Source organism: Haemaphysalis longicornis, unplaced genomic scaffold, assembly GCF_048455015.1.
Source record: "Haemaphysalis longicornis isolate Haplotype H1 unplaced genomic scaffold, Haemaphysalis longicornis Haplotype H1 scaffold_53, whole genome shotgun sequence".
In the NCBI taxonomy this organism is placed as follows: Eukaryota; Metazoa; Arthropoda; class Arachnida; order Ixodida; family Ixodidae; genus Haemaphysalis; species Haemaphysalis longicornis.
Genome location: NW_027526389.1, coordinates 510057 through 535807, shown reverse-complemented (window position 1 = coordinate 535807; position 25751 = coordinate 510057). Strand labels below are relative to the sequence as shown.

General features: G+C 45.0%; 1 long non-coding RNA gene across 1 annotated transcript in view; it reads left to right on the top strand.

Moving 5' to 3' along the window:
• LOC144140874 (uncharacterized) overlaps nucleotides 1–25751 on the top strand; it is a 169736-nt gene that overhangs the window by 28765 nt on the left and 115220 nt on the right. Inside the window, exons 2-3 of the long non-coding RNA XR_013316377.1 lie at nucleotides 19056–19195; nucleotides 19269–19375. This is a non-coding gene — a long non-coding RNA (uncharacterized LOC144140874). The remainder of the gene's footprint in view (nucleotides 1–19055; nucleotides 19196–19268; nucleotides 19376–25751) is intronic.

Genomic DNA, 25751 nt, shown 5'->3' with positions numbered 1-25751 from the left:
CTACACCAGCTCAGCTGAGTACTTCGATTACATGTCTCGTACCTCAATTTATGGAGGTTTTCTTGCTTGAGGTTTAACCCAACTACTCGCTTTCGTGTTTGAGGTTTAACGCAATGGTGACGTCTACGCGAGTTTTGGTGTGGAAGGCCACCCAGTTAGAAGGCGACGTTTTACGCAGGACCTCTGTACCGGGCCTTTTGATGTGTACGTATCACACGAGCCTATGCAGGTGCTTTTGCTGACCCCCCTTTTCGACCCAGACCGCCCGTTGATGCTATTACAGCCATCTGTTGCCTCTACTCCCAAGAAAGCTCCCGTTAAACGTCGTACAAAGGGTAAGCGTCGTCTCAGATACCCCCACCATATAACAAGAAAGCAACTTAGAAAAGCGACCACAAAATATACTCAAACTAATCCCTCGGTGCACCGTTCTACAGCGCAAAGGTACCAGCAACATCACGCCGAAGTTCACGGATGAGCAACAGCCGCGAACCAACGAGATCAGCTTCAGGTACACAGCAGCGGCGGCCACGTAACAACGAGATCACCTTCAGGTACACAAGGAATCGGTGGCCACGTATTTACGTGCCAGCCAAATCACGGTATCACCAAACTCATACTGAAAGACGAGTGGAAGGGTGAGGGTTTCCGTGGAACGTCAAAGATTTTTCAGGCATGGCTTGTGATCCCCACATGGATTGTGACGTGGACAGCACAGAAGCCTTAGGCAGCATGATCCACAAGTGCCACTTTCGTAATGCATTCAAGTGGACGGATGAGGCCCAAGGCATGTGCTGCAGCACTGGCAAAGTGCAGCTCCCGCCCTTTGCGCCTCTACCCAAGCCTCTCAACAGCCTTTTGAGGAGCACCCAACCACAACACGGCCATTTCATGTACCATGTTCGGATGTACAATGGTTGCTTCCAAAAGACGTTATTCGGTGCCAAGCTGACTATTGCTTCATGCCCACACTCAAAGTTCAGCGGCAAGTGTATCACTTGCTCGGAGGATTTCTGGCGGAACCTGAACCAGAAGCACAATTCTTGCATATCTATTTCGTTGACGAGGACGAAAGGGAAGTGTGGTTGAGGTGTGCAAACTTCCAGACGTAGAAAAGCCTCTGGTCATACAACTGCAGAAAATGCTGCACGACGTCAACAGTTACGTGAAGGACTTCACGACCACCCTAGAAAAAGTACCACCGACGTGTAAGTCGTTCGACGTCGTCATTTTGGAAGACAGCAAACCCGTAGACACTCGCAAAGGTCGCTTCAATGTACCCACGGTAAATGAGGTGGCTCTGGTCTTGGTTGGTCAGCAATTTCAGCACCGCGACATTGTACTGCACAGCTACGACAACACCCTGCACCGTATTAGGGACATTCACATATTCACACGACTCCTTTCAGTACCCGATTCTCTTTTGTCATGGGCAGGATGGGTAGTCCATTGACGTACGCCAGCGTGACCCCAAGACCATGGTGCCCCTAAAGAAGACAGTCTCTGCCGCCAGCTTCTACTTTTGCCGAACCATGGTCAGGCAAGCAGAGCTAAATCATCTGGTGGAATTCCGCTCGCTCTTCACTCAGTACTTGGTGGATATGTCCCACAAAATAGAGATTGGGATGGTAATGTTCATCAGGAACAATCAGGCGCAGCTAAGGGCTGAGTGCATTAACCTAAAACACGCCGCTAGAAGAAAAGATGCAGACGCTTCTCAGCTGGGCCAAATGGTGGTGCTCCCCGCAACCTTCACTGGTGGACATCACTACATGCATGAGCGGAATCAAGATATCATGGCATACGTTCGTCACTACCGCTGTTCCGACCTCTTTATAACTTGCACCTGTAACCCTCGATGGAAGGACATCACTGATGCACTGCTGCCCGGGCAGAGGTCTCACGACAGACACGACATCGTAGCCAGGGTGTTCCATCTCAAGGACATTGCGGTGCTTCCTGTTCAATGTCGAGTGGCAAAAGCGGTGTCTTTCTCATGTGCACATTTTGCTCTGGCTCGAGCACCGAATCTCTCCTGAAATAATTGACCAAGTTATTTCTGATGAAATACCTGACCATGACCAAGGCCCCCTCCTCTACGAGATCGTCAAAGCGAACATGATTCATGGCCACTGTGGAACCATCAGCAAAGAATCTCCATGCACGAACCGAGGAAGCAGCAGCAAGGGGTACCCCACACCATTTTGTAATGACACCTAGGCAGGACAAGCTGGTTACCTGCAGTACAGAAGGTCTTCGTCTGACGGTGCATTCACCATCGAAATTAAAGGAATGAAACTCGACAACTGGTGGGTGGTGCCCTATAACTCCGTCCTGTCACGCACTTTCATTGCTCACATCAACGTGGAGTACTGTAACTCTGTCAAGTCCATCAAGTACATTTGCAAGTATGTGAATACACACAGTGACCAAGCACCCTTTCCATTAGGAAATGACCGGGATGAGGTTACATAGTATGAGAGTGGCTGGTATATCAGCTCCTCGGAGGCGGTTTGGAGAATCTTGGCGTTCCCTATACATGATATGTTTCATTCTGTCTTCCATCTCGCTGTTTATCTCGAGAATAATAGGCATGTGTATTTCAACTCCCCTAATCTGGAGCAGAAACTTAGTAACCCTCCCAAGACAACGCTGTTATCTTTCCTTGAATTGTACAAAGCTGACACTTTTGCAAAAGCATTACAGTACTGTGAGGTGTCTTTTTACTTTGTGTGGAACAACTCCAAAGTAACGAAAAGGAAGAAGGGACACAATGTTGCCGGTTGGGAAGGAGTGTAGAAAGACAACACGCTGGCAAGAGTGTACACCGTCAACCAAAAAACAGCGAGTGTTATCTCTGCCTGCTTGTACGTGAGGTTCGGGGTCCCACGTCTTTCGCAGATCTGAAGAATGATGAGGGTGTGCTCCATCGCAAATTCCGGTCCACATGCAACGCACGGGGTTCGCTCGAGGACGACGGAAATTGGGACGTAACTTTACAGAAACCTGCCCTTTGTGAGTCACCTTTCAAGTTGAGAGAGCTGTTTACTGTGATGTTGGTATTCTTCTAGCTCTCCGATGCTCTCAGTCTTTGGCAAAAGTACAAAGACAATATCTTGGGGGACATTGCACGGCAGGTGCAGAAGGATGTGCAACGCAGGTCAAGGCCGGTGATGTACGAGGTGTACAACCGGTGCCTTGGGCTACATGTGGATGTAGTTCTGGAATTTGAAGGACAGGGCCTGCCACTTTAGGGCTTGCCTAATCCAAGAAGGTGTGAAGACTTCTTAAAAAACAAAGTACCTCAGGGAGACAAGCTACTACACAAAATATTTGGCTGTAGTAGTGTCAAGCAACGAACGTTTACTGACGAACGAGCATCTCTCTGTCTACCGAAAGATCCTGTCCAGCGTAAAGTCAACTGCTGGGCAGGCGTTTTGTTGGATGCCCCTGGTGGCCCTGGGAAGACCTTCCTCATCAACTTGTTTCTTGCGAAGGCAAGGAGTGGCGGTGGAATCGCATTGGCCGTCGCATCGTACGGCATAGCTTCTACACTGTTGGAAGGCGGCAAGACGCCGCAGTCGGCATTAAAACTCCCATTCAACCTCACCAAAGTAAAAACCTTCTATGCTACATATAAAACCAGAGCAGCGTGAGCGAAGTGCTACGAGATTGCAAGCTCATTGTCTGGGATGAGAGCAGTATGGCGACCGAAAGGGGTTTTTAAGCTCCAAGCAGAACCCCCAAAGACATCAGGGACAATGATGGAGTGATGGGTGGAGTGACTATGCCGCTGGCTGGAGACTTTCACCAGACTCCTCCTGTAGTGCCAAGAGGTACTCGAGCCCAGGTGAATGCTTGTTTAAGGATATCTTATCTATGGCCCCTGATCTGCAAACTGTCTCTTAAGAAATATTGGCGGGCGCTTTGTGCAGGGTTGCCTACGCTGATGTATTTTCCGAACTCCTGCTCACAATACGTGACGGCGCGTACCCCGAACCTGGTGGTAAAATTCAAATTTCTGTAGGTCTCGTCTCAATGGTGACGACCATAGCACAGCTCACAGCCAAGGTATACCCGGATGTAGCATACGTAACGAGGAAATCAATGGATTGGCTGTGCGAGCAGGCGGTTCTTACCCCCAGAACAACAGGGCTGCCTTCATTAGTGATACCTTGCTAAAGGTTTCGCAGGGCCACAAATGGAGTTCAGATCTGTGGATTAGGTGATCCAAATAGAAGATGCTGTTCGCTATCCCGTAGAGTTCCTGAACACGTCAAGTCCTCCTGGTATCGCTGACCACAGGCTCATTCTCAAAGTTGGAGCTCCAGTCATGCTGCTACGAAACCTTAACCTTCCCAAACTGTGCAATGGTACAACGCTGCAAGTGACGGCCCTCTACAGGAACGTCATCGAGGCCACAGTGTTCACCGGATGTGCTCGAGGGGAGTCCGTCTTCATACCACGCATACCGTTCATACCATCGAAGTACCCCTTTTAAGTTTAAGTTTAAGTTTAAGAGGTTGCAGTTTCCACTAAAGCTCTCTTTGCTATGACCATCAACAACTCCCAGGGGCAGTCTGTCGAGGTAGCAGGTGTTGACTTAACGGTCCACTCCTTCTCTCATGAGCAGTTCTATGTGTCTTGATCCCGAGTGAGCTCACCCAGCACCCTTGTGATACTCGCACCCGAAGGAAAAACTGCAAACGTGGTTTACAAAGAAGCGCTGGGGTGACGATGGGGAATACAGTACACATTTCATTATTATTCTACATGCTTTGGAGTAACTAAGAGCCGAAAGTTACTTTTTATGAGCAATTCGCATTCTTTAGGTATATGTAACCCTGAATCGTAGCTTGTGAAACTTGTTTTAACCCCCGGAGCAGGCCAGAGAATTGGTTTTCATTCTGTTAGTTTGTGCAACTTTTCGCTCTTTGTAGAAGTTTACGCATGTTGTGAGAAATATGGTTTGCACGGATTTCTTCACGGTATAATTTTGTTGCACTGCTTATAGTTACCAACTGTGGTGAATATCCGGTATACCCGTGTTGTTATGCAATAAGAAAAGCCTTTCATTCGTTATCTTGGGTGTTGTCTTTTATGTGATGGTGTTAAATTTCGCTAAAAATGCTTTAGAATTTTAGTGGCTGCACCTATTGCTTCTGAACAAAGGTATTGCTGTCTTTCTGGCAAACCATTTCCCTAATAATAATCATGACACAGCTTCGTGATGTATGTGCGCCGGTGTTTGCATTCTTTTGTTTTGTGGAACACCAGTAGCGATGTCACGAAACGATCTGGTGCACTTTCATTCCATGCTCTTAATTATTTGTTCAACAACGTATGTATATTCCTAAGATGGTGACATCTCTTGTTGATATTAAATTGCAATATCTTCTCTGTTTCATGGCGTAAGAGTTTTTTTCCCAAATATCTCGCGGCACCAACCGTGGAACACCCGGCATAGGCAAAATAGGCCGTAATTTCCGCAAACACATTATCATACTAGTGCAAATGGATGTAATGGCCTTATTTCAGAAACTAATAATAAAACCCCCAAAAGCAAAAAATGAATTAAATATGAATGAATTATACCCATTAGTATACTGCCCTACCCGGCCACCAGCCTGATACTACCGCTATCAATGTATAACTATAAAGACCAATGGCCGACCCACCGACCGACCGACCGACTGACTGACTCACTGACTGACTGACTCACTGACTCACTGACTCACTGACTGACTCATTAAGGCCCAGGCAAAACTGCTAGACTTGGCGTTGTTCAGCGAACACCAAGGAAGGAAGAGGGTTCAATTCCCGACGCGGTTGCCGCTTTTCTGGTGGAGGAGAAAAGCGAAAACACCCGTGTGTTTAAGATTTCGGCGCACGTTAGCGATCCCCAGGTGGTCAAAATTTATCCTGAGCCCTCCACTATGCCGTAGTGGCTAAGGCGTTGTGCTGCTGAGCACGAGGTCGCGGGTTCGATTCCCGGCCGTGGTGGCCGCATTTCTGATGGAGGCGAAAAGCAAAAACGCCCGTGTGTACGAGATTTTGGCGCACGTTAAAGATCCCCAGGTGGTCAAAATTAATCCGGAGCCCTCCACTACGGCGTGCCTCATCGTCTGCGTTGCGTCGGCGCGTTAAACTGTACAATCAATCAAATCAAAATTAAATCCACTATGCCGCGCGTTATCACCTGTGTAGCGTAGGCGCGTTAATCCCCACATCAATGAATCAAAGAAAACAGCTAGACAGTTAAAATTTCTGGAGTACGTTTGTGTCATCCCGCAGGTGCTCACGGGAGTGAGATTGTTGGAAATAATGATCTTAACAGAGGAAAACGGGGAAATTGTGCTTTTGTAAATTCATCACTATCTCGCTCATACGTTCAAATTTGGAAGTGTTTTTATTTATTTATTTATTTACATTACCTTTAGGGCCCGGGTAGGGCGTTACAGAGGGGAGTGGGAACTTGACAGTCACTAACAAAACAATGTAATAAGGAGCAGACAAAGCAAGGAAGGAAAAAAAATGAGAACAGAAACAAAAATTGTGAATGCGCAGGGAAGAGTGAAAAATAAGATATGGCCAAGTTCGCAACAAAATGCAGCAGTAAAGTTGTAGTCTTGTGTGACATAAGAGCAGGCAAACGATGCAAAACTAACGTAAATAAAATGACTAACAGATGAAAAAAACGGTACCTATTCAGGATATTTTTCACATCTAATCAGCAAGCGGTAATGTAGCACAAGTGAAGCATGACAGTAGATAATAATACAGCAAAATGACAACAAATAGGCACAAATGTTCGAGGCAAAGAATGGCACATTCATGACCGGCTGCAAAGGTAAGTCGACACAGCAGATCTGAATAAATGATTGTCACGAATTAGAACTATCGGTTCGGGAAGGTGGTTCCAGTGGTTTATTGCTTGCGGTAGAAAGGAGTGATAGAACAGATTAGCGTTACAATGGATGGGTTCAACCTTGTGGCGGTGATCTAAGCGACGCGATATGAACGAGGGACTTCAAAGAAGCAAAGCGTGAAGTGTGTCGTGATGAAACATCTTATAAAATAAGTACAAACGCTGAAACTGACGGCGTAATGAAAGATCGAGTAGGAGCAAACTTGATTTTATGGTTGTTACACTAGCTGTGCGGTGATAATTAGAGAGGATGAAACGCGCAGAACGGTTTTGAACGGTTTCAACAAATGAAGTTAAAGATGCGGGGCCAGGGCCCCAACTAGAAGCGGCATACGCAAGTTTCGGTCGAATTAGTTTTATAGAATTGCAGTTTCAGCGAGGACGTAAGATTATAAACGTTTCGTTTTAAATGGTCGAGCGTGCGGTTAGCGTTATTTGTTATGTAGTTAATATGCGGTTCCTAGGAGGGATTGGATGATATATAAACGTATAAGTATTTATACGATGTTACAGTCTCCAGAAGAATACCTTGAAGGGTATAATTAAAACTACCAGGTATTTTATGGGATACATGCAATACTTTACATTTATTAATGTTAAGAGACATAAGCCAGTCATTACACCATGCAGCGATTGCGTTAATATCGGGATGGAGTATAGCACAGTTATTATCAAATGTAACTTAGCGGTAAAGAACACAATCATCAGTAAACAGCTAAATTGAAGACTGTACTGCGGTAGGAAGATCATTAATGTAGATTAAAAAGAGGAGTGGTCCAAGAACAGAGCCTTGAGGAACACCTGAATTGACTTGAGAAAAGGAAGACGTAACTTGGTTAACAGGCCCGAACAGGGAGTGGTTTGTGAGAAAGTTACGTAACCAGGCAAAGGTGTTATGTTCGAGGTTGAGTTTGCTTAGTCTTAAAATTATTAGTTCGTGTGCTACCTTGTCAAAGGCTTTGGAAAAATCAAGCAATACACAGTCTACTTTGGAACCCTAGTCAATTATACCATGAAGTGAGTTTGTGAAGCAGGCTAGCTGAGTTTCATATGAAAAATTTTTACGAAACCCATGTTGGGAATTGTGAAAGGACTTGTTGAAATCCAAGTGACGATCGATTTCTGATGACAAAATGTGTTCCAAAATTTTGCACGGAATGCTTGTAAGTGAAATGTGGCGGTGATTATTCATAATATGCTTATCTGAACTTTTATGGACGGGAACCACCTTCCGCACTTTCCAGTCAGACGGCAGGGTACTTGTTAGTTAAGATTGGTCTATAATTCTTGACAAAATAACTGAGGAGTACTTTTTGGTATTTTTTAAGAACTTGGAATTTCTATTATCGATGCCAGCGGCTGAGAAAGGTTTGAGAGTTTCAATTGTTTTAGTGGCGCTGCATGAATCTATGAAAACAGGAGGCATGTTCGAAAATTTATGACTATGAACTGAGCGGTTCGGTGCGTGCAGGGTGTTTGAAAATTATGTAACAATAAAGTGATTGATCACGGAAGCACACTGTTCGTTGGGAAGCATGACACCATCTTTTGATGTAATAGTAATAACATCATTCTGATGAGCATTGCCAAGTTTCCAGAATTGACGTGGCTGGTTTCTAAGCAGTTCGGGCAATGTCTTTGTGTTATAAATATGTTTCGCTTCGTGAAAAGCGCGGAGATAGCTGCGATTGGCAAGATTATAATTTTGCCATTTTTCTGGAAGATTAGAGCGCTTCGCTTGGCGGAATACACGCTTTTTTTGTTAGCTAGTCGCTGAAGTTGTTTATTGAACCATGGGGATCGGTTCGTTTTTATGAAGCGAAGCGGGATATACTTTCTAGATAAATAGGCTACTTTGTCTCTGAAAAGACACCAGTTGTACTCTAATGACCGCGAAGAAAACGTTTCTAAGAAATCTTCTACGAATAAGGATAATTCGGTATTCATGCTCTCGTAGTCCGACCGGCAGTAATCACGTATCTGTTTTACTTTTTTGGGGTTACGGGTAGTAGCAAAATTTAGCTCAAATTGAAGAAGGGCATGATCTGTAAGTCCGGGTAGGACTGAAAATGATGTTATAGCTTCTGGAAACGTTGTTAATACAAGGGCAAGTACGTTGGCCGAATTTCCAGAGCATCGAGTTGGTTCTGTTACCATCTGGGTGAAGTGGAAGGTTGAACAAAGGTCAAGAAACGACTTTGGTTCGGAATTTAGAGGTACTAGGCCGGAACCATCCTTGGTCCACTTTATGCTGTGATGATTAAAGTCGCCGAAAAGAATAACCGGCGTGTGGGGGTGAAGAACAAAAATTAAGTTAACTACGCCGTGAAGATTATCAATGAAAGATTTGTCGGCTGACGGGGCCGGGAACTTGCTCCTATTATAACCTTCTTGTCTTTAAGTGTTAAGGACGCCTATGAAATTTCCAGGTTGCTGGAAACATTGACGGTAGCAGACGTAATGGTACTGTTTATTCCAATTATTACACCAACACCTTACATACAATTTCTATCTTTTCAATAGAATGTGTATTTGTTTTTGCATTCGAGTATTTCCGAGTCAGTGATTTTGCTAGAAAGCCAAGTTTCCGTCAGCACAATTATATCAGCGGATGCTGAGTCGATAAATGCACTTAGTTGCTCACGTTTTTTTGAGAATGCTGCGGATGTTAGTGTAAACAACCGAAAGCTTGCTGTTAGATCCACTCCCCCCCGGTGACCTCTAGCTGGAGTGAGCGACCGTGCTCATGGCATTATTGGGAGAAATTCCGGGTGACTTAGGGTTCTCGGTATGTTTACTGGGTGTGCTGTCGACAACGCATCCGGTATCTGGATTGTACATGTAAGTCTTGCCACCCAAAAGTAATTTGTATTTGATTTGATATTGGTCTCCTTGGGTTTTCACGAATTCAATGAGCTGTTTGTGAACAAGCCTAGTTGCTGGACAGTTATCTTCACTTATCGTTATATTCTTTTCCTTAATGTGGGCGCGATTTGACGGCACTGCACTTTTAATCTTAAATGACGCAAATGTAGCGATCAAGGGTCTACAGCGGTTTCCCGTGGCATGCCCAAGGTGGTGCGCGCAAACAATAGCGTCTGAAGTGACTGGACAATCCGGTAAATCATAGAGCAGCGAGGTAACTTTCTGCTCTGCGTCTGCGTAAGATTCTGGTGAAGATTCTTGGATTCTGTCGAATAATAAATTGTCGCGACGTAGCCTATCTTCGTTGTCATTAAGACGAGCGTGCAGATGGTGGTATTCTTTACGCAGCTCGTTGATACTTTCCTGGTTAGAATTTACATCATCGTGTAGTTCATCAATGGCTTACGACTCTCCCGATGACGTAGATTCTAGTGCCACTACACGTGCCTCAAGCGTCTCAAAACAAGCATTGAACTGCATCTTGATGTCTATTATATCACGAGCGATTTCTTTTTGACTATCAAGCTGTTGCTGAAACATGGAGGTCACGGAGGGGCTATCAGCGCTACCTTGCGCATTCGGTTCTTACAGAAAGGTCTGCAAATTTGGAGTAGCGCCTGTTTTTGACCGGATGAGAGTAGCTTCCTTCGGGGGACCTGGGCTTTGTTCGATATCGCCGCACAATATTAGACCAATAAACCGACACAGTGCTTTAGAGAACGACGCAGCAAGATTGGGTGGGCAAAGGAACAGTAGAAAAAAATGATCGCCAGACCTGACGCAGTACGCATTGTTCAAATAACATAGCTGCGTGAAAGATAACAAGAACCTGAGTATGCTGCTCTTGCTGCTGCCGCAATGCCCACTGGAGGAAAGCGCCGTGGCCGGGACCATTATACTGTCGCTTGTTGAAGTCACGTGTCCTCGAGGCACGACGATTGGACAATTCAAGATGATGTCAGGCAGACCGGGAGCTTGCAGGCCATCAGTGCACACGCTGACGTACGCAGCAGCGCCATCGCCAACGAGGGTGACTGGATCGTAGTCGCGCATGCTCAAGATAAGCTGCTCGCGTTCCCCGACAAGGTCGAGAGCAGCTGTTGTCCAAGATGCTGTAGTAACGGGCATCGTCGCGTCATTGATGGTCGGTCCGTCCAGGCAGCTAAGGAGCTGCGTGAAAGATAAGAAGAACCTGTGCATGCTGCTGCTGCTGCTGCCGCAATGCCCACATTTGCTGATACGTGAAGCCGTAAAGAATATTTGAAAAGTATTTCTAGGGTTTCGCCCTTACCAACACTCGGGTGAGTCTGCATTCCGAACAAAATGGTATTCTTAAAAATTCTGCAATGGATATTTTATGTATTGATTTTTCTAATTGGTTCTGGTAATAAATTTGGTCATACAAATGCCGAAAAAGTTTGGGGATTTTGCCCTGCGATGAAGGCAAAAGGAAAAAAAATCACTTTTTAAAGGGGTACTGCTTAAGTGGCGCCGAAAATAGATCCCAGAATCGCAATAGAAGTCAGCATCAGGACTTTCATTGAAAGCGGGCATCAAATTTCCGCCGCAGTGATACGCCTGGCCCTTCAGATAGCGCAGACACTCAGCTGCGCCTGCGGGGCCCCTGAAACAACTTTTCGGTCGGTATTTGCAGTGTTTTGCGGTCCGTACAACACGGCGAGTTCATACAGTTATTCTGTCATACGCGCCCTCCGAGTTGGAAGCGCGGGAACCAAAACGGGGATTTTGGGGCCGTTCCCTGTTTCTGCGCTCAATTATTGCGCTCAATCGTGCGCTAAATTATATAAAGGGCTGTTTTAGGTTCGTCGGGCCATTAAGCACCGATGAGTCAATATAAAAGCAGCATAATATTTTCGTGTCAGTGCTCTTTTAAATAACAGGCCCGATGAGGTAGAAAGATCTAACAGGTAATGTTAAATCCTAACGAAACGTCTGGAACAAATGGCTTCAAACTTTGTCACTACACTGTTCTTACGGTGGATTATCTCAAAATTGCTGAAAATTACAAAATGTTCCGAAATGGAGACAGCGAAAGCGCTGCAGTAATGTTTCACATTGTTATTTTTTTATCACAGGCCATTTCAGATAGTCGACTGGTTGTTTTGGATATAGGTAACCTATGAAGATAATATAGCAATATTGAAGAATATTGTTGCACCCCCCCCCCCTTGTAATACAGCAAATGAGTATTTAGGGAAAGCTGTGTGTTTTTTAAGATTCCTCCGTAACTATACTTCCCTTTGATATATCCTTTTGTTTTTTCCTTGAAAATATTGCCCGTAGATCTGTCCAAAAACTTTTTTCAGGATTTTGTCCTAACACTCGCATAAAGAGGCCAGCGGGAGTTTTAAAGCTAAAACCCTCTGGACATGCAATTCAGTTCAATATCTCAGTGTTCGCCAAGCCCTCGCTATATGTTTGGACTTCCTGCAACCTCGCGCCTCCCGTAAGAGCCCATGTTGCTGATCATAAAACTATGACCGATGAGCATCGTTCATACCGGCTGAGATTACACTTCGTTTGTGTAATAATACCTTCCCTCATCCATTCCGCCTCCATTGTATGTTCCCAATGCATTCTCATGACGCATACAAGTTCTGTTTACAACCCGGCCCAGATCCTTACATAATAGTAGAGTGCAATCAAATCCCTAATCTCCCCCCCTATTCCATCCCAACTTCCCACCCCTGAGCTGTGTGATAACCTGGTGACTAGCAGCGATCTGGATGTCCGGACACTTTTGGCCTCCAGAGCGAAGGCGGCCGCTCATCACATCTTTGCCTGTAATAGGAAACCACTCCCACTTCATCGGCTCAATAAAACGTTTTTCACTCACTCACTCACTCACTCACTCACTCACTCACTCACTCACTCACTCACTCACTCACTCTCTAGAGCGCACGTACTCGGTGCAATTTGTTTAGGGGTAATTGTGGTAAAACCCGAGTCCAGACATTTGCTATTACCACGATACGCCTCCGGTCGCAGCCCATGTATTCACAACAGACAGGACCCGCCGTGGTGGCTCAGTGGCTAAGGCATTGCGGTGCTGAGCACAAGGTCGCGGGTTCGATTCCCGGCCATGCCGGCCGCTTTTATGTTGGAGGCGAAAAGCGAAAACTCCCATGTGTGCACGAGATTTCGGCGCGCGTTAAAGATCCCCAGGTGGTAAAAATTAATCCGCACCTCTCCACTACGGCGCGCCTCATCGCCTACGTTGCGTCGGCGCGTTTAACCCTACATTCAATCGAATCACTCGTCAAGAGACAGGAGTTCCTAACTGTGTAGCACTTTAGGATGAACTAGCCCATTTTCACAACTGACAAATGAATTGGTCGTGTATCTGCTCCTTTCATTGCAAATGTCGACGAAAGAGGATAGTTTTTCAAATTAAATGCCTCCCTTTGCCAAATAAATGCCTCCATTTGCTTTCCCACTCACCTCTCTTACTGACCCGTAGTGTATTGTTCTTATTCAACAATGTCGACAAGTATGAACATTGACACTGAACTTGGACGTTTATATTTCGCTGTGGGTATACAAACCTTTAGTGCAGCTTGTGTTTCACTTTGGCCGGCTGGCTGGATCGAGTAACAGACAGACAGACAGACAGACAGACAGACAGACAGACAGACAGACAGACAGACAGACGGACGGACGTACGGACGGACAGACGGACGGACGGACGGACAGACAGACAGACAGACAGACAGACAGACAGACAGACAGACAGACCAAACCTTCTGCGTTTAAGTAGCCCAAGAAAAACTATTGTCCTTGATAACTGAACACGTAATATACCATTCGTGTCAGTATAATGGCCCACCCGGGCATCGCCGTGTATTACCGCTAGTACAGAAATACCAACGTGTCACTCGTCACCGTATAAATACCTCGGCATCCATCTCAATACTAATCTTAATTGGGCGTGATATGTAACCTACTTATCTGCATACGCATCAAGAACACCAGGACAGGTCCGTTGAAACCTACGAAACGCGCCAGATAACGTCCGCAAACAAGCTTACTTAACCTTTGTTTGGTCGCAGCTGGAATTTACATCACTCATATGGTCCCCCTTACAAGCCTATCTCACTAACCATATCGAAGCTGTGCAAATCAGAGCGTAACGGTTCATTCTACGCATTTACAGTCGCCGCTCGAGCATCACAGAAATAAAACATGACCTTTTATTACAAAATCTATATACGGGGCACGGTTTCCCAGATGTCTTTGCTTCGTAAATATATTCACGCATACAGGCCCGCACCCTTCCCTCGAGCATAACGATTGCGCATGTCTAAAATACTACACATTTAAGGAGCATGAAACTTCTCTGGAAAAACAAATTTATTCAATTCATCGGCTTTGCCTAGTGCCTCGACAGACCTTCCCGACGTCACTGTCAATTTAACCAGTCATGCAAATATTCGAGAACCATTAATGATACATCTATCTCGATATCGTTGTATAAACTCCTTCTATTATGTTTTTGTTCATGGTGTTTTCTGCGACTGAAAAATTCTTGTGGTTGCCTGTACTCCTTCTTGTCATTTGTGCAATCATTGTTAGTAGTCCTAGTGGATTGCTTTGTGATGTGCCACAAGCTTCACCCACTCACATTCTTTTATACGTACCCTCCTTACTCCATGCTCCTTAAGAGAGCCTGTATGGTATTTTCAAACAAATAAATAAATAAATAACTTCGGCTTTTCATTTCACCAAAGTGTTTGAACATATTTCGTAAAAGTGCGCCCTACAGGTGGTCTCGGATATGTGTCTAGGTCATCGTTTGAATGCCTATGTGAGCTCCGTCCTTAGCGATTGGACAGCTAGCATTCAAATTGTTAAAGGAAAATCCTTGAAATGAACCCTGCGTGCGACGTGCTCCCCACAAAGAGCCGTTATCTCCCTTCTCCTGCCTAATATTTTCCATGAAGGCCCCGTCGGGACGGATCACCAACGTGCTCGGCAACAACCACGCGCTTCACAAGGACATTGCAGTACGGTGCATGTGCTGGTCTTACACTAAAAGGTGCACACGATCCAGAGAGCCTTGGACATCACAGAAAATGTTTCAGCTGGATGGCGCATCAGCCATTCTCAAGTCAAGTATAAGCTTTTGATTTACAAGCCGAACAGGTGGGGCCTAAGGGGCCTGATTCTTCTAGAGAGGCTCCCTACCGCCTTGCGCACACGAGATGGTGAAACTTTGCTCGGGTCGATTCCATCAGGGTCTTGGGACTTGTGTTGAAATCTAAAGCTGGTAAAACGCAGAAAAAAGCTCCCACCACATATAAAATGGCGAACATGCTCAGGATTACTCTGAGGTACTTCAACTGCAGGGTCGGGTCAAGCGAGAGCAATCTCCCGCGGCTCTACCGTGCGTTTTTGATGAGCCACATCAATTACGTTGCAGCGGCGCTCGACTGTTCCAAGATATTAGGAGGCGAGCATCAACTCACTCATGCGTAGCACCATGCATAGGCGTGCGCAGAGTTCTCGATTAGGGGGAGCAAAGTCTTACCGCTGCGCCCCCCCCCCCCCCCCCCTTACAGCAACTCCCGACCTCTTCCCACTGAAGGCCTAGCGGTCCGAACGCAGTACAAAGACGGATGGTTATAAAATTTTTATTTCAATGCGATGAAATTGCAACACATACAAAATATTTCTGAGCAGAAAGTTTTACTTTAATGTGTTACATTGGCAAAATATGGGCCAATTTGGCGCCCCCCTTCAGATGACTAGGAGGGGCGGCCGCCCCGCCTGCCCCCCCTGTGCGCACGCCTATGGCACCATGAAACGTGTGCTTGGTTTGTCTGTAAGATGAAGCACATGGTTCAGCATTCTAGGGGATATTTTAGTGGCTGACCCTTTGACAACGCTACCATACTCCAATCGTGAACCTATTATGCTGGTAAAAACACGTAAAAGAAGTTGTTTGTCAGAACCGAAAGAAATGTGCGAGAAAACCTTCAGGATAGTCATTGTTTTAAGCAGGTATGCTTTAAATGTTTTTTTCGTCTTTTTGGAACTTCCTAAAATTTTTATAGAAAACCTCGGCTTGATACGTATAATCTATGCCATGTTCATTCAATATTTGCTTGTACAGTTTCTATTTTTCACGTGTCTTGAACGTTTCGCTGGCCGAATGGCATGGCTTGCAGCACTAGGCCTTTCTTTTCTTTTTTGACCCTTTGTTCTTTTTTGTCCTTCTTTGCTTTCTGCAATTTCTTTGCTTTTTTTTCTGAATTTTTTCTGTCATGCACCATTGTTTTGTCTGCTGAGGCAGCCCCGGTTTACTGAAACTCACGTTCCGGGCCCAAGCAGGGAAATGTCACCCGCGAGCGGATAGAGGCCTATTTTATTCGCATGAGCGTTGAAAATCATGTAACTGAGCCTTTGTTTACGTTTTATGGCAATGAATTTGAATTTCTGCACAGCATGGTGCATTGATAAAAAAGAAAAATGAATCTTGGTGCTTGGGGATAATGAGTAATAAAATGTGTGTAATAGTGTCCGTTTTTCCAATAAAGGCAGTTTTTAGTATGGACTTGTACTGTCTCCCCAGTCCTAGTCCTGGTTTTAGGCGCAGTTTTTCTACCCATTAGTTGATTAACCACCTTCGCTTTTTACCCATCTGTGTAGAGTGTATGGGTGCATGTTTGTTGTAGTTGTCTTGTTCTGCCCACACATGCGATACCTTGTATACAAGTGTGGTAGTAATGTTTACAAAGAGTTGGAAATGATATCTCTGTTTGGGTTCTAAGATGTACGATGCGATATCATTACTCGCCTCTCATTGAGTGTTTTGGAACAGAATTTCTGCATTTATGATCTATGCTTCAGGAGCACTGAAGGTTAGTGAAGAGAGAAAAAGTAGCAGAAAGGGTGTTTATTGGCGGTGGCCGAGAATAGACTGAGGCTCTTTGTGCTGCTGTGGCTTAAGATGCGTGTGGGAAAGATTGCGGCTGTGAAGCGTTGGTCAGTTCGAGTGAGGAGGCGGCTGCCATTGTCTCTCCCGGACAGAATCGGTTTGGTTTTTTGCGAGAAGAGAGAGAGAGAAGATTTTTATTGCGGAAAAAATGCTGAGGGCTTTGAAAAAAGGGGAAAAGATGTTTGAGAGCTGAAAGGTGTTACGGGAAGTCTAAGAACATGCATTCAGCAGCTCCTTCATTTGCCTTCCCAACCAACTGGAGCTGATCTTTAGGTAACAAGCTGGTCAAAGCTGCTTCCTATGTATCGGTGGAACAGCAATAGGTAATATTTGAGATGATCGTCGCTGAGAATACCTTTGTAGAAGCCTAGTTTGCCAGAAAGACGGTGGATATTTCCCGAATTGAGCATACTGAAGTTAATGTATAATGTTTCCACCAACAATCTTCGATCACATTTATGGTATTATTACTTGTACATACTGCCAATACAGTGAGGATACTCGCAGAAGGGCAATACAGACAAATGCATACATCTGAATAATGTTTGTAATCTCTATCTCCCTTCCTCCATCCCACACGGCTCGACGGCGCAGGTGCAGCCTGCGCCGGGTGGCGACAAAGGTTCAGCGCTCGTCTTCGTTCTCTCCTCCCGTATCCCTCCTCTGCCGCCTATCTGTCCCCGCCAACGAGCCGCTGCTCCGTGCCGGGCGCTCCGCAAGGTGGCGAGACAGGTCCCACGCACGTCTCCGTTTCCTCCTGGCCTATCTCTCAGCAGAAGCGTTGCATGCTGGGATTGATGGGAAGACATGTTATAAGATGAAACTAGCGCGAACTTGAGCAAAGACAAAGAAACTAGAATACAAGTTGTATCAGCGGGTGTTTGAACATAATGACTTGTTATTAAAGACCCTCTATAATCCCATCTTTATTCACTTGGAACTAAGTGCACCGGATGTAAACCTAATTTTATTACCGATGGCATTTCATTTACGCCCCGTGAACAAACGCCGCGCAAAAATATAGAAGCGTTGCACATAGCAGAAAGAAGAAAAAAGTGTCAGCCAAGCAAGCGTTTTTCTCCATCCAAAACAGATTGCATATCTGCGTGGGTGTTGACTGTCGCCGGTGCCTATATAGTTGCCTTATCATCGTGGCTTTCGTGAACATGTTTTGCTAATGCACATTGTTTTTGGTTGTTTCGTGTTACTGTATTCACCATTCTTGATATTAACTTTATATTTAAAAAAGCGGTTGTCGTTATGTTCCACTTCCTTTGTCTTTGACCATGTTCGCCTAGCTTCATCCAAGAACACGCCTCTCTTTCCCCTGCCGCCTATCTCTCCCCGCTATCGGGCCGCTGCTCCGTACCTGGCGCTGGCGGAAGGAGGTGTGGTTTGCCCTCTACCTCTCAAGGTCAACACTGGTCACCCCGCGAAGAGCGCCCGAGGTAGCGTAGTGTAGCTTCCGCTATAAAACGCCAGTGTGTCGAGACATCAGCACGCGTTAAATGTCCGCAGGTTGTCGAAAGTCCATGCACTAGTGCGTGCGTCTTAGTACAGGTAAGGCTCAAGCACGTGACATACCGAAAATAAGTTTTTTTCTTCCGCTGAAGAAGTGATTTGGTGCGATGGCATCAGTGGCGTGCACTGCTGCCGAGCGTGTCTGCCGAGCATACTACCACCAACCGGCCGTAGAATTACTTTGCTAAGCAAGCGCGGCACCTACTGAATATGCATGTCCTTTCTTTCGTCTTCGCCGCAGCGTTATTGTCCTCCGCTCCACTTTTCAGTTGCTGTTGCGCCATATTCCAGATGAGGCGAACATCTGCATCTCTCTGTCTCAGCCGGGTGGCAGCGACGACGTATTTTCGCGGACGCCTGAAGAGTACGGAGGCTGTTGGATTGCTAGTGGCCACGAGGAAATTGTTGAAAAGGGAGCCTGATAACACTATCATGTAAATAAATAGTTATAACTCTCTGGTTAATGAGGTAGATCGAAACAAAAGTTTTACAAGAGCTCAGCACTCAATAAGATAAGGAAAATTGGTTTGCGCACTAGGGACAGCGGGCAACATTGATCTTATGCGTGGTGTAGCTACGTGTTGGCATTCCCACGTTGAGCAGGCAGTCATACTTCCATTCGGGGATCATTCTATGTTGTAGGTGTGTGTTCATAGAGTAGCAGATATTTTATTGAATTGTGTCGGGACTGAATACTCGCTGCATCAATTTTGTGCATTTCAGTTTTGGAACACAACCGATATAATTTGGTCTATTAAGGGCCATTACAACAAAGAAAAGATGGCAGAAGTGTATTGCAAGGGTGATGATGTACTGTACCATAATTTCCAAGAAGTGCGTATGCTAAGGATGTACAGAAACAGGTACGTCCTATGAAAACAATACATTTTCTAGTTGCCATTAGTTTACAAAGCTGATTTGGTCCACATTTATTAGCACCAATCCCAGTGAAGAGAAATCTGTGGCCCTAACAGGAGTATTCTTGGGTGTCAAACAATTCCTATTCCGATATCAACCATTCGCCATTCAGATTCACGAATACGGTGCGTATTTTTCCCTCTTCTCTTTTCTTGTACTATAGATACTACGTTCTTTTAGACATTTAGTAACAGTCATCTGCTCAAGGAATATAGCTCTTGCTTAGCCCCTTTCTAGAAGTGCAGCAGTACTACGTTTAAACGACCTTGAAGCATTACTCTAACTGTTTTACGCAGCAGTTACCATTGGAGAAATTTCAGGTTCTTCTGTTTCCCAGGATGCGCCGCTGTGTACCGTATCAGCCCGAGCAACGAAACAACATTCTATCTCATAATTCTGTACGGTTCATCTGCACAAAATCTTCATAAACTACTGGAGTTCAAAATTACAGAACAAAAAAACAAAGCAAGACTAGAGGTGGGTCTTACAGCATTCTGTGGGCTTTGTTCGCCAAAGTACAGGGACCCCATTTGCGTGCGTGAAAAAACATACATAACTTCTCAGAGAAAAGAAGAAAAAAGCACTTTGGTGGTTATGCATTATGTCTCTATTGACACAATGGCTGAAGACCGTTTCCGTTATCCCCTTTCCTCCTGTAACATTTTTCCTCCCTCCAGGAGGAAAAGGTTGCTGAATGGTTTTTTTTGTGGCCGTTCCCTCGTTTGCAACCGCGCAGAGCAAAGGGACGCTGCCAGAGAGCCGCATTGCAACTTCGCCCTCTGCTGTAACACGCTTTATCATGCCATTACCCGTTGATGTTCGCGTCCACGAAGGGCTATCTTGATGCCAAGGAATGCAGTAAATGAAAAAAAAATGAATGAAGAACGCCGAAGTTTCGCCTATAGACGTTGAACGCCGTAAGAGTGTAGGTCCCATTAGAATAAGATAAAAATGCTGATCACACCGAAAAACGTCCCGCAACTGCTCGCACCCAAACTGTTGTAAAGGTGGCCTAAGATCTCGGGAGTTTGAGTGGGCTCCGCTAGGTAGCGCTAGGGATTTTTCGCACATGGTCAATGCCGCTGATGGTGTCTGAGTTACTGCAAAGCCGGATCCTCAACGCCACGTTAGTCTCCCCAGTGCAAAACAACAAATAATAAAGCAAGGACACTGCTCAAAATTACGGTGCAGAAGAAAACTCAATTTGAAAAGAGAACAGAGGTAATCGTTTTCCCCTGCAGCCTCTTTGAAACGACCAAAAGAAAAGGCAGGACACTAAAAAAAAAAAAAAACAGGTAGCTCAAAATTATACCACTTTTGTGCCCAACAAAAACTAAAAAAAAAAAACGAAGTGGCCACAAATGATTAAATTGTGTATATTTCCGCCTTCCTAATGATGCTTCAACAAGTGCCAATAGGCAGCTCAGAGTATTTCACACAGAAGACAAACCCGCACACATGTGTGGGCTGGGCTTGTATTTGTATGATCTGTGGATAGTAAGAACACCTTAGAAACGGCATCAGGCGCAGAAAAACTGCATTTTCGCGTATTATTCATAAGCGTTATAATGTTTTAAAGAGTACAGGAGCAATACAATTTTTTTATAATGAATAGTGATAAAGATTTTATTAACAATTACAATTAATAATATTATCACAAATAATACCGAAACTAGCTTAGCTCCTTTGTATAGCTTAGGTTAGCTCCTTGGTTTAAGGCGCAAAAAACGTCACCAACGAGCCACCACAAAAGCGCTAATTACTGAAACAGCAAGAAGGAAAGAAAAAATTATTTATCGCTCCAGGTGCAGTGCACAAGCCCGCCACCCTGTAGCGCCAATGAATATTTTCGTGACGACGAAAGCCAAGCCCACACAAATGTGGGTGCATTTTTCAAGCATGATCACGGAACGAACGCGAAGGGAACGGGCCAATTTTTCAGCCGATCGTGTTTTTTCCAAGTCCTACAATTGATGTCTTACTCTTGACAACCAGAACATTCGGGAATAGCAAGAAGAAATATTACTTTTCATTTTGAAGGTGGTTAGCGTGATCTCGCAGGCTGGGGCGTGGTTTTTAATGTGCAATTTCTCGGCCCCTAGTTACGAAGTGAGTGAACTACCGAAACCAATGAAGTTCCGGGAAAGTTCGCAGCGACTGCCCAGGGTTGTGAAACAGAAACCGAAACAGGTGCCACTTAGTAAACGAATTTCTTGACCCACACATTTGTGTCTGCTGGGCTGTAATGGGATATATTAGCTCACCTAAAACACAAACATACCACCTTTACGCGTAGCTTTTCTGAAACAAAGTAGAAAATTGCGGAACCGTAAAGGCAGGTATCACCACCACTGGCTATTCAGCGGAAGTAAGCAAAAAGTGGTTCGAATCGCAAATAATTTAACGGTACGCTTCCACAGGCTTTAGAAACATTTAGTTTTTAGGAATCATTTTAGACGTCGACGAATAAATAAAAAGTTTAAAACAATATCTTAAGAGCACGTTCGATACATCACGAGACGGCCACAGAAGGCAACAAGTTCGTTTTGGTTTCCATACAATAGCAGGTGCAATAATTGGCCAGTGAATTTTGTTACCCTTGAAGATTACTCTGTGAAAGCCAGTTTTATTATAACGTTCCTGTGCTTTTTCAGCGCTAAAAACTGGCACATGGATGCTTTTTTTTGGCTATAGTCAGTTTTTTTTTTCAAATTGAGAACTAGCCAACACACGTGCCTTTGTGATACTTATTATGTGGCTTCCTCGTCGTTCATTGTTCGGCATGGACGAAAGAAAACCTCAAGCGAGGCTTTAAAGATATCTCTACTGAAGCCGGAAATGTCATATTGGGAGGTGTCGTTCTTTTTTGCTTGTAGTAATCGTTCATTCGCCACCTCCTCGGTTTTCGCTCGCTCTAGTGTCGTCAGCTTCGTCTCCGCCTGGGCACCTTTAGCTGCCGGCTAGGCCGTGCACTGACGTAGATCTTCGCTGCACAGTACTTCGGCGCGATTGCTTGGACGCCCTTGCCATTGACCACCTGTGATCGTGTGAAAACCACTCGACTTTCTCCACACTTCTCCAATGCGCCGGAAGCCACTCGGGCTTTCCTCAGCCTTCCTTCCTCCATGTTGTTTAGCACATCGGTAGAGGAGTTAATCGGAATAACTACGTCAGAGTGAGATTATACAGGGAGCAAGAGGCTTATGACGAAAATTCTTGGATTCCAGCCCGGAAATATTTTGACGTTATTGTGTGAGGAACGCGAGTTTGCTTCGTATGCCTGCCGTGAGTAGGACTGCCACACCAATTCTTGCGTCGAAAGTGCGCGATATGAACTAATTTATTATTCGATCCCACTCTTGAACAAAAGCTTCATTAGTTCCGCTGTACGAAATGTATTCTCATAAGCAGGTGTCCATGGTTCCCGACGTTGCCAGATGTACAAGCGAGGCGTAATAGAGCTGGTGCGCACGGGAGGATGGTTTGACGTATAGGTGGTGGCCAACCTTCACGTCGCCTAAAAGTGACCACACTTTTCTTCAGGACAGCGTTAATACTGACCACAGGTCCCTTGCTGACGCCTTTTACTTCGTGTTCCAGAGCAGCAAAGAAAGTGGGAGTTCGGGAAAGCACGAATAAGTTTACCAAAACTGGTGAAACCACTCGGGGCGTGGCAGCATTGTATTCGGTTACTTGGTCGCTTCTGTACCGCTATTAATTTGCGCTAATAACGCTATTAGATAACGCAAATATCAGCAAGGCTTTGTGTCAGAAAATCGTTTTGAGCAAAATGAGGAAAAAATGCTCTGTTTGATTCGAGATTTCTGAGCAATTAAGATCTTTCGGCCATTTTTAACGCTAAAACCGGTATACAAAGGCCAAACCTTCGTTTGAAACAGTCTTGGTGGCACTCACGGCCCCTTTGGGTTTTGCCTTTGTTGCTGGAACGCAATAACGTTGTCAGGCTTGGTAATCATGGTATGAAAATTTCCCAAGCGGTGGAAACTTTCCGCCCCTAATCGAACCCAATTGCTTAGGGCCCCTTACCATTTCAGGGGTATAAATTCACGATCTGGGGTGAGGAATCCTTTTAAGGGAGACAAAAGGAATCCCCCCGTTCGCTTCGATTATATACCGCTCACTAGCGAAGTCTTCCGGTGCGAAAACCATAACGGACGCCAAAGTATTTTATTGGTTGTCATAAATCCCTACTACCATCATTTTTAGCAGCCTATTTAGGGCCCTTGCAGGGCAAGGCATCTCCCATTGAGCCCCACGTGTTTTTGTCCTACGCTGCCCGAGTATTTTCACTGTCTCGAAATATTCTTAGTCCATCCATTGATTGATGACCTTCCCCTTCCTCTAAACTGTCTCTCTGCATTCACTCTGTTACCCTAGTGGTACACTTGTTGTAGGTTCGCCTCAATAAATGGCCATCCGACTTCATTTTTTTTTATTTGAACTGATACCTTCTACTGGAGTTGAATGCTCGGTCAACGAGAGTCGTTTCCGCTACATCTGCGTTACTCCTGCCGTTATTCTGCCCCAAGCTAATAGGCCGACCGAATTTTGTTTTCCAGTTGTTTTGTAAGGTGCTAAGTTTCCGCTACACAAGTCACCACTGACAGCACGTATTGGTTGTACACTATTACTTTTAGGTGTAGAGGTAACGTTCCCTTCATATTTGTGTTTTAAATGAACGGCGTCCTATTCCTATAGCGCGTTGCGTTCTTTCTCTAAATTGGGTCCAGAAATGACCAGCTGGCGAAGGTAGTTAATATCTTCTACCTGTGGTGGTATTTTGTATGTTATGTGGCAGAGGGCGTATTCCGCCTCTTTATTTACCATAACTTTAGACTTATTCATGATACTTTCATCCGCAGGGTGAAGGTTTCTGATTTTGGTCCTAAAGCATTTTTACAAGTGCTCTGCAGTCTCAGTTAACAAGACTATGTCCTTTCCAAACCAGAAATGGCTCAAGCACTCCCCGTTTATCCACAAACTCGCATTTTCTCGAGGAAGATTCCTGAATACCCCTTCCAGACATGCTATGAAGAACTTTGCTAAGATGGTACCGCCCTATCGCGCTCCCTTTCGGTTTGGGAATTCGTCGCTTTGCTTCTTTGCTTTTGAAGGGTTATGCTGGCCGTACATCCCTCATAAATGTCACCTAGGAGTCTCATAAAGGCCCCTTTTATTCCTTCGTTCATTAACAATTCAGCACTGCTGCGGTGTCTTATGAATAATTCGTTGTCATGGTCTATAAAGGCAATGTAAAGGGTTTTAGTGTTCTCTGCCATCCTGTGAGTTGATTGACCGCATACATGTGATCCGCTAACCCCACCCTGCTTTGTGTTATTTTTAATCAAGGCTGTCACTTATGCGGTAACATATTACGTTTGGTAAACCGCTGCCATTGAAATGAGAGGCAGCTTATGGGTCTGTAATTGTGGAGGTCTCTGCACGAGCCACCTTGAATATTGATAGGAAAGTATATATGGTGACGGTGACTGGTGGCATCGTGGACCCCGAGCTTTCATAAATAACCGTGACCTACCGTGTCGAGATGTTTTGTGCTGAGGGTAGAAACCGTGAAAAGTGGCCGTCGGAGCCCCGGTCAAGATTTGGCCGATGAGCTCCTGCCTGCCTACCAGGCAGGGAGCTCAGTCACCTCATTCACCACGAGAGTAACGTCAATGAAAAAGGTACCCTGGTTGCCTGCTTTACTTTGATATATAGTATTTTCAAGACATCCTTTTCAAAGTTATCGGGCCACAAAAGGCTCCCTACGCAAGCAAAAAAAAAACAAACAAAAAAGTATTTGTGATACACTCCCTTAAAGCTGAACCTGTACTCACGATCAAATCTGTTTTAGAATATTACGATTTGCTCAATGCATTGCTGGTAGTCACTACATGGAAAAGAAACTGTCTTTAGGTGATGTACTTGTTGAAGTGCATACGAACGACGAATTAGCCAAACGTCTGAATCAGACCAACATCTGTGATCTCCAAATTTGTGTCTTGGCACACCGCGCCTGAACAGCTCACAGGGATCATTTGTAAACTAGAATTACTGACGAAACAGAAGATCTTCTTGAAGGGCTGTGTGATCAAGGTATAACTGCTCTGTAACAAATAACCATGAAACACGAACAGTCAGAAAACTCCGGGACATCATTGGCTGTCGCACGTCGCCCAATGAAGAAAGTACCCCAGTTTGTTTCTTTTAATATGGTGTATAGTATTTTCAAAGCCTTCTTTCAAAATGATCAGACCACAAAATGCAGCCGCACCGAAGCAAAAATTTGCTTGCTACGCATTTTTTTGTGATACACTGTATTGAGGCTGAAGTTGTGCTCACCATCAAAACCATTTTAAAATATTACGAGTTCTAGAATTCATCTTTACTAGTCGCAAAGAAGCAAAGGAATTGACATCATGGGATGCACATGTTGACGCATATACGAAAGAGCAATTACACAAATATCGAAGTTAGGCC